Source organism: Spermophilus citellus (assembly GCF_964194105.1).
Source record: "Spermophilus citellus genome assembly, chromosome: 2".
Classification (NCBI taxonomy): domain Eukaryota; kingdom Metazoa; phylum Chordata; class Mammalia; order Rodentia; family Sciuridae; genus Spermophilus; species Spermophilus citellus.
Window position 1 is genome coordinate 9,736,668 of NC_138183.1, and position 13,421 is coordinate 9,750,088.

Here is a 13,421-nt window from a genome sequence, read left to right on the forward strand (position 1 = left end):
ATATTATTATATAAGAACTTTTACTTTGATTCATCCCTTTAAATCATCTGTGCAGATACATCTTGTGTTTTGAGCTTTGAGCTCTTTTACTTGTCCTTGGCCCTCGGAAGCTGTGTAAATTCTTTAGATCTTGCCTTTTCAGCCAATTTCAGTCTGGGTCATAAAGATCAATGTGTGCAGGGGACATTCTGTACAAAATGTCATGCCAGTACTGTGTTTGTAGGGCTAAGGATTAGTCTGTAATTTTTTGGATGGGTCTCTGGGTTATACATTCCTCTTTGCAGTTCCAACCTAGATATTTCCTTGCCTCATTAATGGTCCTAATAACAATCTTTTTTGCATATATGTTAATTCTTTTATCTTAAAAAAATTAGGTTGCTAGTATTATTATTACCATTTTCTTTTGTGTTCATATGGTATGAGTATAAAGGGTAGCAGTAGTGCATTTTCAAAGCTTCAATCTCAGCAAGACTTTAGAACACAATTTCAAAAGTAAAATACTATTAAAATATTTTATGATGGTTATGTTTCCCAGATTTCTTCTTTTTTTCCTCTTAAAAGAAATGTCTGAAGCCTGTAATAAATCTTCATTGACTATCTCCATTGCTACATAATTAAGACTAACAATATTAATGATTATTATATTAACAGCAGCACCTGCCTTGTGCTGTATAGGTACTTGGCATGCATTACCTCTAATGCAATGACGTTGCAAACTATAGGTAGCTGCTGTTTTTTACAGCTGAGAGAAGGAATTGAAGAAATTCGATTACTTGCTAAAGTTGTACATGATAGTGCTATGTTTTGTATTCAACTCTGTCCTCATACGAAGGCCAACCATTTTGTGCTAAACCACATTATAAGTGCTTCTTACATTATTCTTTGATTGTAGACTCCAGTACGCTTATTAGGTATGGTTTTCTTAATGACTGCTTCTAAATGATGACTGTGGGGAAACAGAAATATTTGCTTCTTGCTCTGTGTCTTTCTGTAGTTCTCTTTAGTTTTATTCTCAATACTTTAAACATCTTACTAGGCTGGCCTCTTCTGTTGATTCAGTTAATACTCTTTGTTGTATTTAACACAAACAGAAAACACTTTTTATGATTCATCTTGTTCATTTTGTTCAGATTTTCTATATATCTTAATGCAGTTCCTAGTAATCGCCTCTTAATGAATCAATACAGAGCCAGTTTATCTAAGCTACTGCATCTTTCCAGCTACCTTTTGTTTGCCTTCTTCACTTTTATTCTACCCTATTTTTATGTATTTATAATCTTAAAAATTATAAATACATAAAAATAGGGTAGAATACTTCAAATGTAAGTGCAGCAATCCATTTTACAATATGAGAAATAAATTATTTGGCATAAAGTTTGATGCATTTAATAAAGAAGAGGATTTTTATTTGCTCCTCATTCACTTCTTCCTAAAGTTGAATCTACTTGATCTGATTCAATGTTTCACCGAATATTACTGGAGAAATGGGTAGTCCCCCTGTTGTTTTCATTTGTTACTGTCCATTGTATATGTATACTTGTCTCTCCCTCAGTTTCTTTTCCTCTCTTTTCTGTCTCTCACACGTTTCAATAATTGACCCTGTGATCTTATTTTTAGAAAAGTCCATGCTTTGAAGTGTTGACCCTGTTTCTGGGCAGACCAGCAGCCTGCCTTGCAGTTGTTCCTGATGGTTAGAGGAAATGTCATCAATGTCTTAGGATGGGGGATGTAGTTCAGTGGCAGAGCACTTTTCTATCACAAAGGAATGTCTTTAATTCTGGGGCTGGGTTCCATCATTAGACCACTGCTTGGCACTCTGGTTATCCTGGAGAATGCTAAGAAAATAGAGTTAGTAGTTAACTGAGCAGGCATTCTGTCTTCACACATCTCTCTTTTGGCAAAAAATGCCATTTCTAAATCTTTTGATCTTCCTTGGGAATTTTCCATAAGTCATTATTTATTCATTCCTATAATCTTTTTTTAATATTTATTTTTTAGCTTTAGGTGGACACAATATCTTTATTTTATCTTTATGTGGTGCTGAGGATTGAGCCCAGTGCCTCACGCATGGTAGGTGAGTGCGCCACTACTTGAGCCATATCCCCAGCCCCATTCCTATAATCTTTTTCTGCTATTTATGTTCTATTATAGTCCTTTCATGTTTTCTTATCTTTATTTTATCTCATTCTCCAGTAGAAGAATCAACATTATAAATATGATGCTCTCCTGTGGAATTATTCCATCTAAATTCAGTCCATCCTTTAGACATTGTGTAAATGCAGCCTTTTCAGACCAGTTAGAAGGGCTCTAGAGGTTCATATTCTGGAGTGTTTTTTTTTTTTTTTTTTTTTTTTGGTAGTGTTGATAATTGAATCCAGAGCTGCACACATGCTAGGCAGGTGCTCTACCACTGAGCTACCTCTCCAGCCCAATCCTCTGAAGTTCTTGGTGAACTTACTGACCTATATGCCATGAGACCACATGCAATACTTTAGGGTAATATTCTCTTAGGGGCTGGAGTTGTGGCTCAAGTGGTAGAGCACTTGCCTAGCACGTGCGAGGCCCTGGGTTCGAAAATAGATAAATAAAATAAAGATTAAAAAAAAATTCTCTTAGTATTCCTGTAACTAATATTGCATGGATAAATATGATGATGGCTTCATGAGAAGTCTTCTTTGTCAGGAATTATTTCATATTAGGGTCCTAGTATTTAGTTTTATTGTTTTAAAATGGTGTTGGAGGGCCAAGATTGTAGCTCAGTGGTAGAGTGTCTGCTAGTATTCATGGAACCCTGGGTTTGATCCCTAGGACCAAAGAAAAATGTATTTAGAAAAAATTTGGTATTTTAGTCTTTATATAACTAGTTATATAAACTGAGTCATTTGACAAATATTTCTTCCATAATTCCTGTATGTCTAGTAATTCTGTGATAGGGGCTTAGAGAAAGATATGGTCCAGTCCTTAAGAAACTTGAAGATTAATTGTAAGACAAGGTTTTTTACACATGAAGTGCAATAAAACTCAAAACAACAATGTAGCTTCTATCAATTATTTATAAGTATACCAAGTATACCCTAGTTTTTTTTTAAATCATCTGCATTTATTATTCTTTGAAGCAGAATGTCTACTTGGTTTCTACATAATTTCATTCATAAGCCTTACTGAGTTACTTTTTGAACAACTTTGTAACACACCTAGGGAGGTTTAAGTTTTGTTCCTCTAAATACTTTTCTTTGGAAAACAAGCCATGGAGAGTTCCTCCCATCAAATTGTTTCAGTTTAACCTACTTGATTCTAGAGGACTAGTACATGCCCGATGCATAACTACAAGGGATGGAAAGTTTAAAAAGTGGATCCTAACAAGATGAAACTCAAGTCATTTTAATAAATATACATTTTTTAAACATGAAGCTAACGATAGGTTACGTGTCTTATAACAAACATCTCAACCATTAAAATAAGCCAACATGAAGCTAGTAAAAGCATTACTAGCTCTCCTTTAGTGCCTAACGTATCACAGTATCACTAAAAGTACAAAGAAATCTTATCTCCTGCTTAAGTAGTTATAGTCATGCCATATAGACTGTTTAGTAAGTGTTAACAAAAACAAAGAGCAAAAAAATCCTTGAAAACATAAATTCCTGAAGTTTTGTTTATGTAACATCCTTTACTGGTTTCTTAAGGATTCCTAAATACAGTGGTTGTATAAAAATCAGAAATGCACCCCTAAGTGTATATTGTAATGACATTCCGTGTACATTTCTAGGCCCTACCTGTGGAATCCCTGATTCAGTAGATATGGAGTGAGGTCCATACATTTTATTGTTCAAAAGCTCCCTATGTAATTTTGATGGATAACCAGTTCTAGGGTATAGAATATGCTAGCCAGTAAGTTTTTTTTTCTCTTTATGCAAATCCAGCAGATTAGCTGTTAATATATCTGTTTTACAGGTGAGAAGACTGGAGCTCAGAGACTGAATGACTTTCCCATTACTTACTCTCAAGTAGTGACTAAGTGGCAAAGCCATAATTTTTCTCCTGGCCAGTCTGACCCAATCTTTAGTCTTTCTATTCTGCTCCCCTCCCTCCCAGATCCTATGTGGAAGGGAGCTGCACACAAGCTTTGATGTTGAGTCTTTGGTGTTCCTCTGTTTCATTCCTTCTCTGTCAGCTATGACTAGGGTTCAGGGAAGTTGCCAAACCCTCTATTAAAAAACAATTGTTGCTGAAAATCTGAAAAAAATATAAAAATTATAACAAACTTTCAGCAATCTCACATCCAGAGATAACCATTTTTAACATTTTGATGTATTTATTCTAGGTTTCGTTTATGTATGTTGGTAATATATTTTAAACAGTATTCTCATTCTTTATGGTATTTTCTGTGTACATAAACATAAAGCTTTATAGTTGTCTCCATATAGACCCTGCACTTTTATATTTCTTATTAAGGTGATTTCTGAATGTTTTATATTACTCTTACAAATAGCAACTTACCTGTAACTTTTTTACTGGTTTTCTGAAAAGAAATCTGATGCTTTGGCTGAGAATGTAGCTCAATGGTAAAGCACTTGCTTACCACGCGTGAGACCCTGGGTCCTGTCACCAGCATAGCACACACACAAAAATAATAATAAAAAATAAAAGAAAATCTGTTGTTATCATACATATGTTTTGTATCTAACCACTCACTGAACCCTTACTAGTTCTAATATCCATTCTCATATTCCTCATCTTCATAGTATGTGCTTTCTCTTAAACATGATGATGATTAAATTTGTAGGCTATTTTTCCAAGCATATGTTTGTTGCATACTTTCACTTATTTTGCAAATAATAGGAAGCTTGTTTTGAAAAACCTTATTTCAAGGAGAGCTTGGAGAAGTACAGCTTTCCTCCTGAAGGGCTGAGCCCCTTCACCTAGAGGGGAGGGGCTTTCACCATTTCTCTGGCCTTTGCTCTCTGGAGTTTTGTTGTATATTAAAAATACAGAAGTATCTAGGTATAAAATTATATGATAGCCAGGATTTGCTTAAAATATTTAAGGAGAGGCATGTAGTAGATTGTACAAATGAAACAAAAGCAGCTTTGTGTTGATAATTTTTGAAGCTGGGTGATGAGTGTGGGGGGTCATTATGCCATTTTCTCTATTGTGCCCTTCATGACAGCTGTATTTCTCCAAGCTCTCCTCAGAATAATATATAAAACTATACATAGTACGATCTTATAAAGAAACAATTTCTTTTGTAGCTTCTTCCTTTTGTGATATAGGGGATCAAACCCAGGGCCTTGCACATGCTAGGCAGGTGCTCTATCACTAAGACTAAGACCCTTTACAAAAGTTATTTTGAGACAGGGTCTCAAAAGTTGTCCAGGCTGGCCTCCAACTTGGATCCCTTTGCCCCAGCCTCCCACCTGGGCTTACTGGTATGTGCCATCATGCCTTGCCAATTTCTTTAATATTATAAAATATCTAGTCTCTGTTCACATTTCCTGATTATCTAAAAAAAATAATTTTTTTTTCTCGTTGGTTGGTTCACGTTTAGAGTAAAGGTCCACCACAAACTATACTTTTGGTTAATGTATCTCATTTCCTTTTTAATCTGTAGATTCTCTTTCAGGTTTTTTTTTTTTTCTTGAAATTTATTTGTTGAAGAAGCCGGGCCATTTGCCCTTAGAATTTTCTACCTATGTATTATGGTAATAGTATCCCCATGGTCTCATTTAATCTGTTTCTTTATTTTCTATAAACTGGAAGTTAACTGCAGAACCTTGTTCTTTCTGAAGTTCTATTTTTGTTAAGAATATTTGTTGCATGCTATTCTTTATTTTTTTATTTTTATTTTATTTTATTTTTATTGGTTGTTCACAAAATTACAAAGCTCTTGACATATCATATTTCATACATTAGATTGAAGTGGGTTATGAACCCCCAATTTTACCCCAAGTGCAGATTGCAGAATCACGTCGGTTACACATCCACAATTTTACATAATGCCCTATTAGTAATTGTTGTATTCTGCTACCTTTCCTATCCCCTACCATCCCCCCTCCCCTCCCCTCCCATCTTCTCTCTCTACCCCATCTACTGTAATTCATTTCTCTCCTTGTTTATTTTCCCATTCCCCTCACAACCTCTTATATGTAATTTTGTATAGCAATGAGGGTCTCCCTTCATTTCCATGCAATTTCCCTTTTCTCTCCCTTTCCCTCCCATCTCATGTCTCTGTTTAATGTTAATCTCTTCTTCCTGCTCTTCCTCCCTGCTCTGTTCATAGTTGCTCTCATTATATCAGAGAAGACATTTGGTATTTGTTTTTTAGGGATTGGCTAGCTTCACTAAGCATAATCTGCTCTAGTGCCGTCCATTTCCCTGCAAATTCTATGATTTTGTCATTTTTTATTGCTGCATAGTACTCCATTGTGTATAGATGCCACATTTTTTTTATCCATTCATCTATTGAAGGGCATCTGGGTTGGTTCCACAGTCTAACTATTGTGAATTGTGCTGCTATGAACATCGATGTGGCAGTATCCCTGTAGCATGCTCTTTTAAGGTCTTCAGGGAATAGTCGGAGAAGGGCAATAGCAGGGTCAAATGGTGGTTCCATTCCCATCTTTCCCAGGAATCTCCATACTGCTTTCCAAATTGGCCGCACCAATTTGCAGTCCCACCAGCAATGTACAAGTGTACCCTTTTCTCCACATCCTCGCCAGCACTTGTTGTTGTTTGACTTCATAGTGGCTGCCAATCTTACTGGAGTGAGATGGTATCTTAGGGTGGTTTTGATTTGCATTTCTCTGACTGCTAGAGATGGTGAGCATTTTTTCATGTACTTGTTGATTGATTGTATATCCTCCTCTGAGAAGTGTCTGTTCAGGTCCTTGGCCCATTTGTTGATTGGGTTATTTGTTATCCTATTGTCTGATGTTTTGAGTTCTTTGTATACTCTGGATATTAGGGCTCTATCTGAAGTGTGAGGAGTAAAAATTTGTTCCCAGGATGTAGGCTGCCTATTTACCTCTCTTATTGTTTCTCTTGCTGAGAAAAAACTTTTTAGTTTAAGTAAGTCCCATTTGTTGATTCTTGTTATTAACTCTTGTGCTATGGGTGTCCTATTAAGGAATTTGGAGCCCGACCCCACAATCTGTAGATCGGAGCCAACTTTTTCTTCTATCAGACGCAGAGTCTCTGATTTGATATCAAGCTCCTTGATCCATTTTGAGTTAACTTTTGTGCATGGCGAGAGAAAGGGATTCAGTTTCATTTTGTTGCATATGGATTTCCAGTTTTCCCAACACCATTTGTTGAAGATGCTATCCTTCCTCCATTGCATGCTTTTAGCCCCTTTATCAAATATAAGATAGTTGTAACTTTGTGGATTAGTCTCTGTGTCCTCTATTCTATACCATTGGTCCACCCGCCTGTTTTGGTACCAGTACCATGCTGTTTTTGTCACTATTGCTCTGTAATATAGTTTGAAATCTGGTATTGCTATACCGCTTGATTCACACTTCCTGTTTAGAATTGCTTTTGCTATTCTGGGTCTTTTATTTTTCCATATGAATTTCATGATTGCTTTATCTATTTCTACAAGAAATGCCGTTGGGATTTTGATTGGCATTGCATTAAACCTGTAGAGAACTTTTGGTAATATCGCCATTTTGATGATGTTAGTTCTGCCTATCCATGAACAGGGTATATTTTTCCATCTTCTAAGATCTTCTTCTACTTCTCTCTTTAGGGTTCTGTAGTTTTCATTGTATAAATCTTTCACCTCTTTTGTTAGGTTGATTCCCAAGTATTTTATTTTTTTTGAGGATATTGTGAATGGAGTGTTTTTCCTCATTTCCGTTTCAGAAGTTTTGTCGCTGATATACAGAAATGCCTTTGATTTATGCGTGTTGATTTTATATCCTGCCACTTTGCTGAATTCATTTATTAGTTCTAGTAGTTTCTTTGTAGACCCTTTTGGGTCTTCTAGGTATAGAATCATGTCATCTGCAAATAGTGATAATTTAAGTTCTTCTTTTCCTATTTTTATGCCTTTAATTTCTTTCGTCTGTCTAATTGCTCTGGCCAGTGTTTCGAGAACTATATTGAATAGAAGTGGTGATAGAGGGCATCCCTGTCTTGTTCCAGATTTTAGAGGGAATGCCTTTAACTTTTGTCCATTCAGAATGATGCTAACCCGAGGCTTAGCATAGATAGCTTTTACAATGTCAAGGTAAGTTCCTGTTATCCCTAGTTTTTCTAATGTTTTGAACATAAAGGGATGCTGTACTTTGTCGAATGCTTTCTCGGCGTCTATCGAGATGATCATATGGTTCTTATCTTTAAGTCTATTGATGTGGTGAATAACATTTATTGATTTCCGTATATTGAACCATCCTTGCATCCCAGGGATGAATCCTACTTGATCATGGTGCACAATTTTTTTGATGTGTTTTTGTATCCGATTCGCCAGAATTTTATTGAGGATTTTTGCATCTAGGTTCATTAGAGATATTGGTCTGTAGTTTTCTTTCTTTGAGGTGTCTTTGTCTGGTTTCGGAATCAGGGTGATGTTGGCCTCATAGAATGAATTTGGAAGAGCTCCCTCTTTTTCTATTTCCTGAAATAACTTGAAAAGCATTGGTATTAATTCTTCTTTAAAGGTTTTGTAAAACTCCGCTGTATACCCATCCGGTCCTGGGCTTTTCTTGGTTGGTAGTCTTTTGATGGCTTCTTCAATTTCATCCATTGATATTGGTCTGTTCAAATTGTGTGTATCCTCCTGACTCAGTCTGGGCAAATCATATGACTTAAGAAATTTATCGATGTCTTCACTATCTTCTATTTTATTGGAATATAGGTTTTCAAAATAATTTCTAATTGTCTTCTGTATTTCTGTAGCATCTGTTGTGATATTGCCTTTTTCATCCCGTATGTTAGTAATTTGAGTTCTCTCTCTTCTTCTCTTCGTTAGCATGGCTAAAGGTCTGTCGATCTTATTTATTTTTTCGAAGAACCAACTTTTAGTTTTGTTAATTTTTTCAATAGTTTCTTTTGTTTCAATTTCATTGATTTCCGCTCTGATTTTAATTATTTCTTGCCTTCTGCTACATTTGCTGTTGTTTTGCTCTTCCTTTTCTAGGGCTTTGAGATGAAGTGTGAGCTCATTTATTTGTTGGTTTTTTCTTTTTTTGAGGAATGACCACCAGGCGATGAATTTTCCTCTTAAAACTGCTTTCATTGTGTCCCATAGATTCCGATATGTTGTGTCTGTATTTTCATTTATCTCTAAGAATTTTTTGATTTCCTCCTTTATGTCTTCTGTAACCCATTGATCATCAGTAACATATTGTTCATTTTCCATGTGATGTAGGATTTTTCCTTCCTTCTTTTATCATTGATTTCCAGTTTCATTCCATTATGATCAGATAAAATGCAAGGTATTATCTCCACCCCTTTATATTTACTGAGGGTTGCCCTGTGGCATAATATATGGTCTATTTTTAAGAAGGATCCATGTGCTGCTGAGAAAAAAGTATATCCATTTGATGATGGTTGATATATTCTATATATGTCAGTTAAGTCTAGGTTATTGATTGTGATATTGAGTTCTATAGTTTCTTTATTCAACTTTTGTTTGGAGGATCTGTGCAATGGTGAGAGAGGTGTGTTGAAGTCACCCATAATTATTGTGTTGTGGTCTATTTGATTCTTGAACTTGAGGAGAATTTGTTTCTTTTTTTTTTTTTTTTTGAGAGAGTGAGAGAGAGAGAGAGAGAGAGAGAGAGAGAGAATTTTTAATATTTATTTTTTAGTTCTCGGCGGACACAACATCTTTGTTGGTATGTGGTGCTGAGGATCGAACCCGGGCCGCACGCATGCCAGGCAAGTGCGCTACCGCTTGAGCCACATCCCCAGCCCACTTGAGGAGAATTTGTTTTATGAATGTTGCAGCACCATTATTTGGTGCATAAATATTGATAATTCTTATGTCTTGTTGGTGAATGGTTCCTTTTAACAGTATATAACGTCCTTCTTTATCCCTTTTGGTTAACTTAGTCTTGAAGTCGATTTTATTCGATATGAGGATGGCCACCCCTGCTTGCTTACGAGGACTGTGTGCATGGTATATTTTTTCCCATCCTTTCACCTTCAGCCTGTGTATGTCTTTTCCAATCAGATGTGTCTCCTGGAGGCAGCATATTGTTGGATTTGTTTTTTTAATCCATGATACCAGCCTATGTCGCTTTATTGGAGAGTTTAAGCCATTAACATTCAGAGTTACTATTGATATATGGTTTGTACTTCCATCCATGTTTGATTATTTATCCTTTTTTAAAAAAAATTTAGTTTGTTTCTCCATGATTATCTTTCCCCTCGCCCTCTGTCTTTACCGAGGCACTTCCTACTGATGGTTTTGATTATTGTTTTTCATTTCTTCTTCGTGTAGTGTTTTGCTCAAAATGCTTTGCAATGCTGGTTTTCTGGCTGCAAATTCTTTTAACTTTTGTTTATCATGAAAGATTTTTATTTCGTTGTCATACCTGAAGCTTAATTTTGCTGGATACAGAATTCTTGGTTGGCATCCATTGTCTTTCAGTGTTTGAAATACATTGTTCCATGACCTTCTTGCTTTCAGTGTCTGTGATGAAAAATCCGTTGTTAACCTTATTGGTTTACCCCTGAATGTAATCTGTCTCCTTTCTCTTGTAGCTTTTAATATTTTCTCTTTGTTCTGTATATTGGATATCTTCATAACAATGTGTCTTGGCGTTGGTCTACTGTGATTATGTGTGCTCGGTGTCCTGTATGCATCTTCAATTTGAATATCTGTTTCCTTTTTTATTTCTGGAAAGTTTTCTGTAATTATTTCATTCAGCAGGTTACTCATTCCCTTGGTTTGAATCTGTGTACCTTCTTCTATCCCGATGACTCGTAAGTTTGTTTTTTTTATGTTATCCCATAACTCTTGGATGTTTTTCTTGTGATTTTTTACCAGCCTTTCTGAGTTGGCTAGACTGTTTTCAAGATGATATATTTTGTCTTCATTATCTGACGTTCTGGCTTCTACTTGCTCCACTCTGTTAGTGATACTCTCAATTGAGTTTTTAATTTGGTTTATCGTTTCCTTCATTTCTAGAATTATTGTTTGACTACTTTTTATAATCTCTATCTCCTGATAAAGATGCTTAACTTCTTCTTTTATCTGTTTATGTAATTCATTCTCAATGTGTTCTTTCGCTGCTTGAATTTGCTGTCTTGTATCCTCTTTAAGGTTCCATTCCATCTGTCTAAGGTGTTCCTTGAGTTCTTTATATGACCATTATTCTGATGACTCTAGGTCCTCCTGAATATTTAGGCTGTCCTGCATTGTTTGTACTCCTTTTCTTCCTTGCTTTTTGAAGCTGCTCATGTTACTTCTTGTTCTGTTTGACTGATGAGTTACTGTTTACTCCTATAAATTTATTAGATGCTGTAGCCGCAGGTTTCAATGAAGTTATCTCCTCCGCCGCAGTTCGATCACTGTCCTGCCTCTATCTCCCAAGGCTCTTGTAGTCATAAGATATAGAGTAAACCTTTTCAATTAATTTGTCTCACAGTTCTGGAGGCTGGGATGCCTAGGATCAGGGTGCCAACATGGTCAGTTTCTGGTTAGGGCCCTAGTTTTCCTACAGCGTGCGTGTCACGGCGGAGTGACGTCATGGCACCCGGCGTTCGGGAGGTCAGACAGCAAAGCGCAAGCCCTCGCCCCCCTGCATGCTATTCTTTAGTTTATTTTATATCTCACTTGGAGACATGGAATGTCATCCTATCTTTTTTGTGATGTTAATATGGATGGTGGAATCAGATATTGTTTGTGTGTTATTAAGTTACTGTATTCAGCTTTTCACCTAATGGTTTTAGTGGCCATTCATGGGCATTACCCGATGCCGTATTTCATTAGAAGCTGCAAAATCGTGATTTCTAATTTTATCACTCTTTCTTCATTTATTATCTAGTTTTCATGTAGAGAAATATTTTCCTTAATATGTTATTTGGTTATCCTCAGACATAGTCCCTGTAAGAAAGTTAGGATAAATGTTGGATTTTTTCCTGTTGTTAACAGTTTTCAGAATTACCTGTTTATTCCCTAGCATCGTATATGAATGACCAATGAAGTTTTTTCCCTTTGTATTGTATCATTATGAACTTTAGGTTTTTAAAGCATATTTGGTATTTTTCAGTTCATTACATTTATTATTCTTTTTGATGTTGAGGTTGTCTTTTTGTATGAGTCCTCCCTTCATATTGGCCTCTAGGTTTTGTTTAACAACACTAATAATCTTTCATAGCTTCCTTGCTTTATTATACAACAATCTATTCGAGGCTCATTCTACACATTTCCTTCCCTGAGTTTGGAATCAGCCATTTGTCCAAGGAATTTTGATTCTTTTAAGTGGTATATGGCTTTTAGAGACTACAGCCTGAACTAGAGGAATGCTTACTGGGTTAGTTTTTTTCCTTGTAACCCTTTTTAGTGGGCAGATCTCAGAAAAGTCTTTTTAAAGAACAAATATGCTGTTAGTTGATTCTGGTAATACCAATGCAGTTTTATAATCACAGAATAGTTACTTTTTAATGGTATGTTTCTGTATCTTTTCTCTTAAACTGGAAATCTTGGTTCCAAAATAGAAATATCAACATTTTTGCCAGTAATATGATTATTAGGAAGATTTCAAGGGGCTGGGAATGTGGCTCAGGCGGTAGCACACTCGTCTGGCATGCGTGCGGCCCGGGTTCGATCCTCAGCACCTCATACCAACAAAGATGTTGTGTCCGCCAAGAACTAAAAAATAAATATTAAAAATTCTCTTTCTCTCTCTCCTCTCTCACTCTCTCTTTAAAAAAAAAAAAGAAGATTTCAAGGGGTTTTGTTTTGTTTTGCTCCTTTGGATATTTGGTATTAGGAAATGTATAGACAAATTACTGTGTGATAAAGTTACTTACTTCCTCCCTTTATAGTTAAACTGCCAGCTCAATACTACACTTAGGTTCATTTAATTTGCTTTTGTTTTTAGAAATTGAACTTTATTTTATAATTATATGTGACATTTACCTGATTCCAAAATAAAATATATAAAACAGCTGGGTGTGGCCACACATGCCTATAATCCCAGTGACTTGGGAGGCTGAGGCAGGAGGATCTCAAATTCACAGTCAGCCTCAGCAACTTAGCAAGGCCCTAAGCAACTTATTGAGCCCCTGTCTCAAAATTAAAAACATACCAACAGGGGCTGGGGATGTGGCTCAAGTGGTGGCGCGCTCGCCTGGCATGTGTGCGGCCCGGGTTCGATCCTCAGCACCACATACAAACAAAGATGTTGTGTCCGCCGAAAAACTAAAAAAAAATATTAAAAAAATACTAAAAAATTCTCTCTTTCTCTCTT

At 36.0% G+C, this 13,421-nt stretch overlaps 1 protein-coding gene across 8 annotated transcripts in view; it reads left to right on the top strand.

Annotated features, from left to right (window-relative positions):
- Positions 1-13,421, top strand: part of MAPKAP1 (MAPK associated protein 1) — a 241,660-nt gene that overhangs the window by 34,299 nt on the left and 193,940 nt on the right. The gene's annotated exons all lie outside the window — the stretch shown is intronic.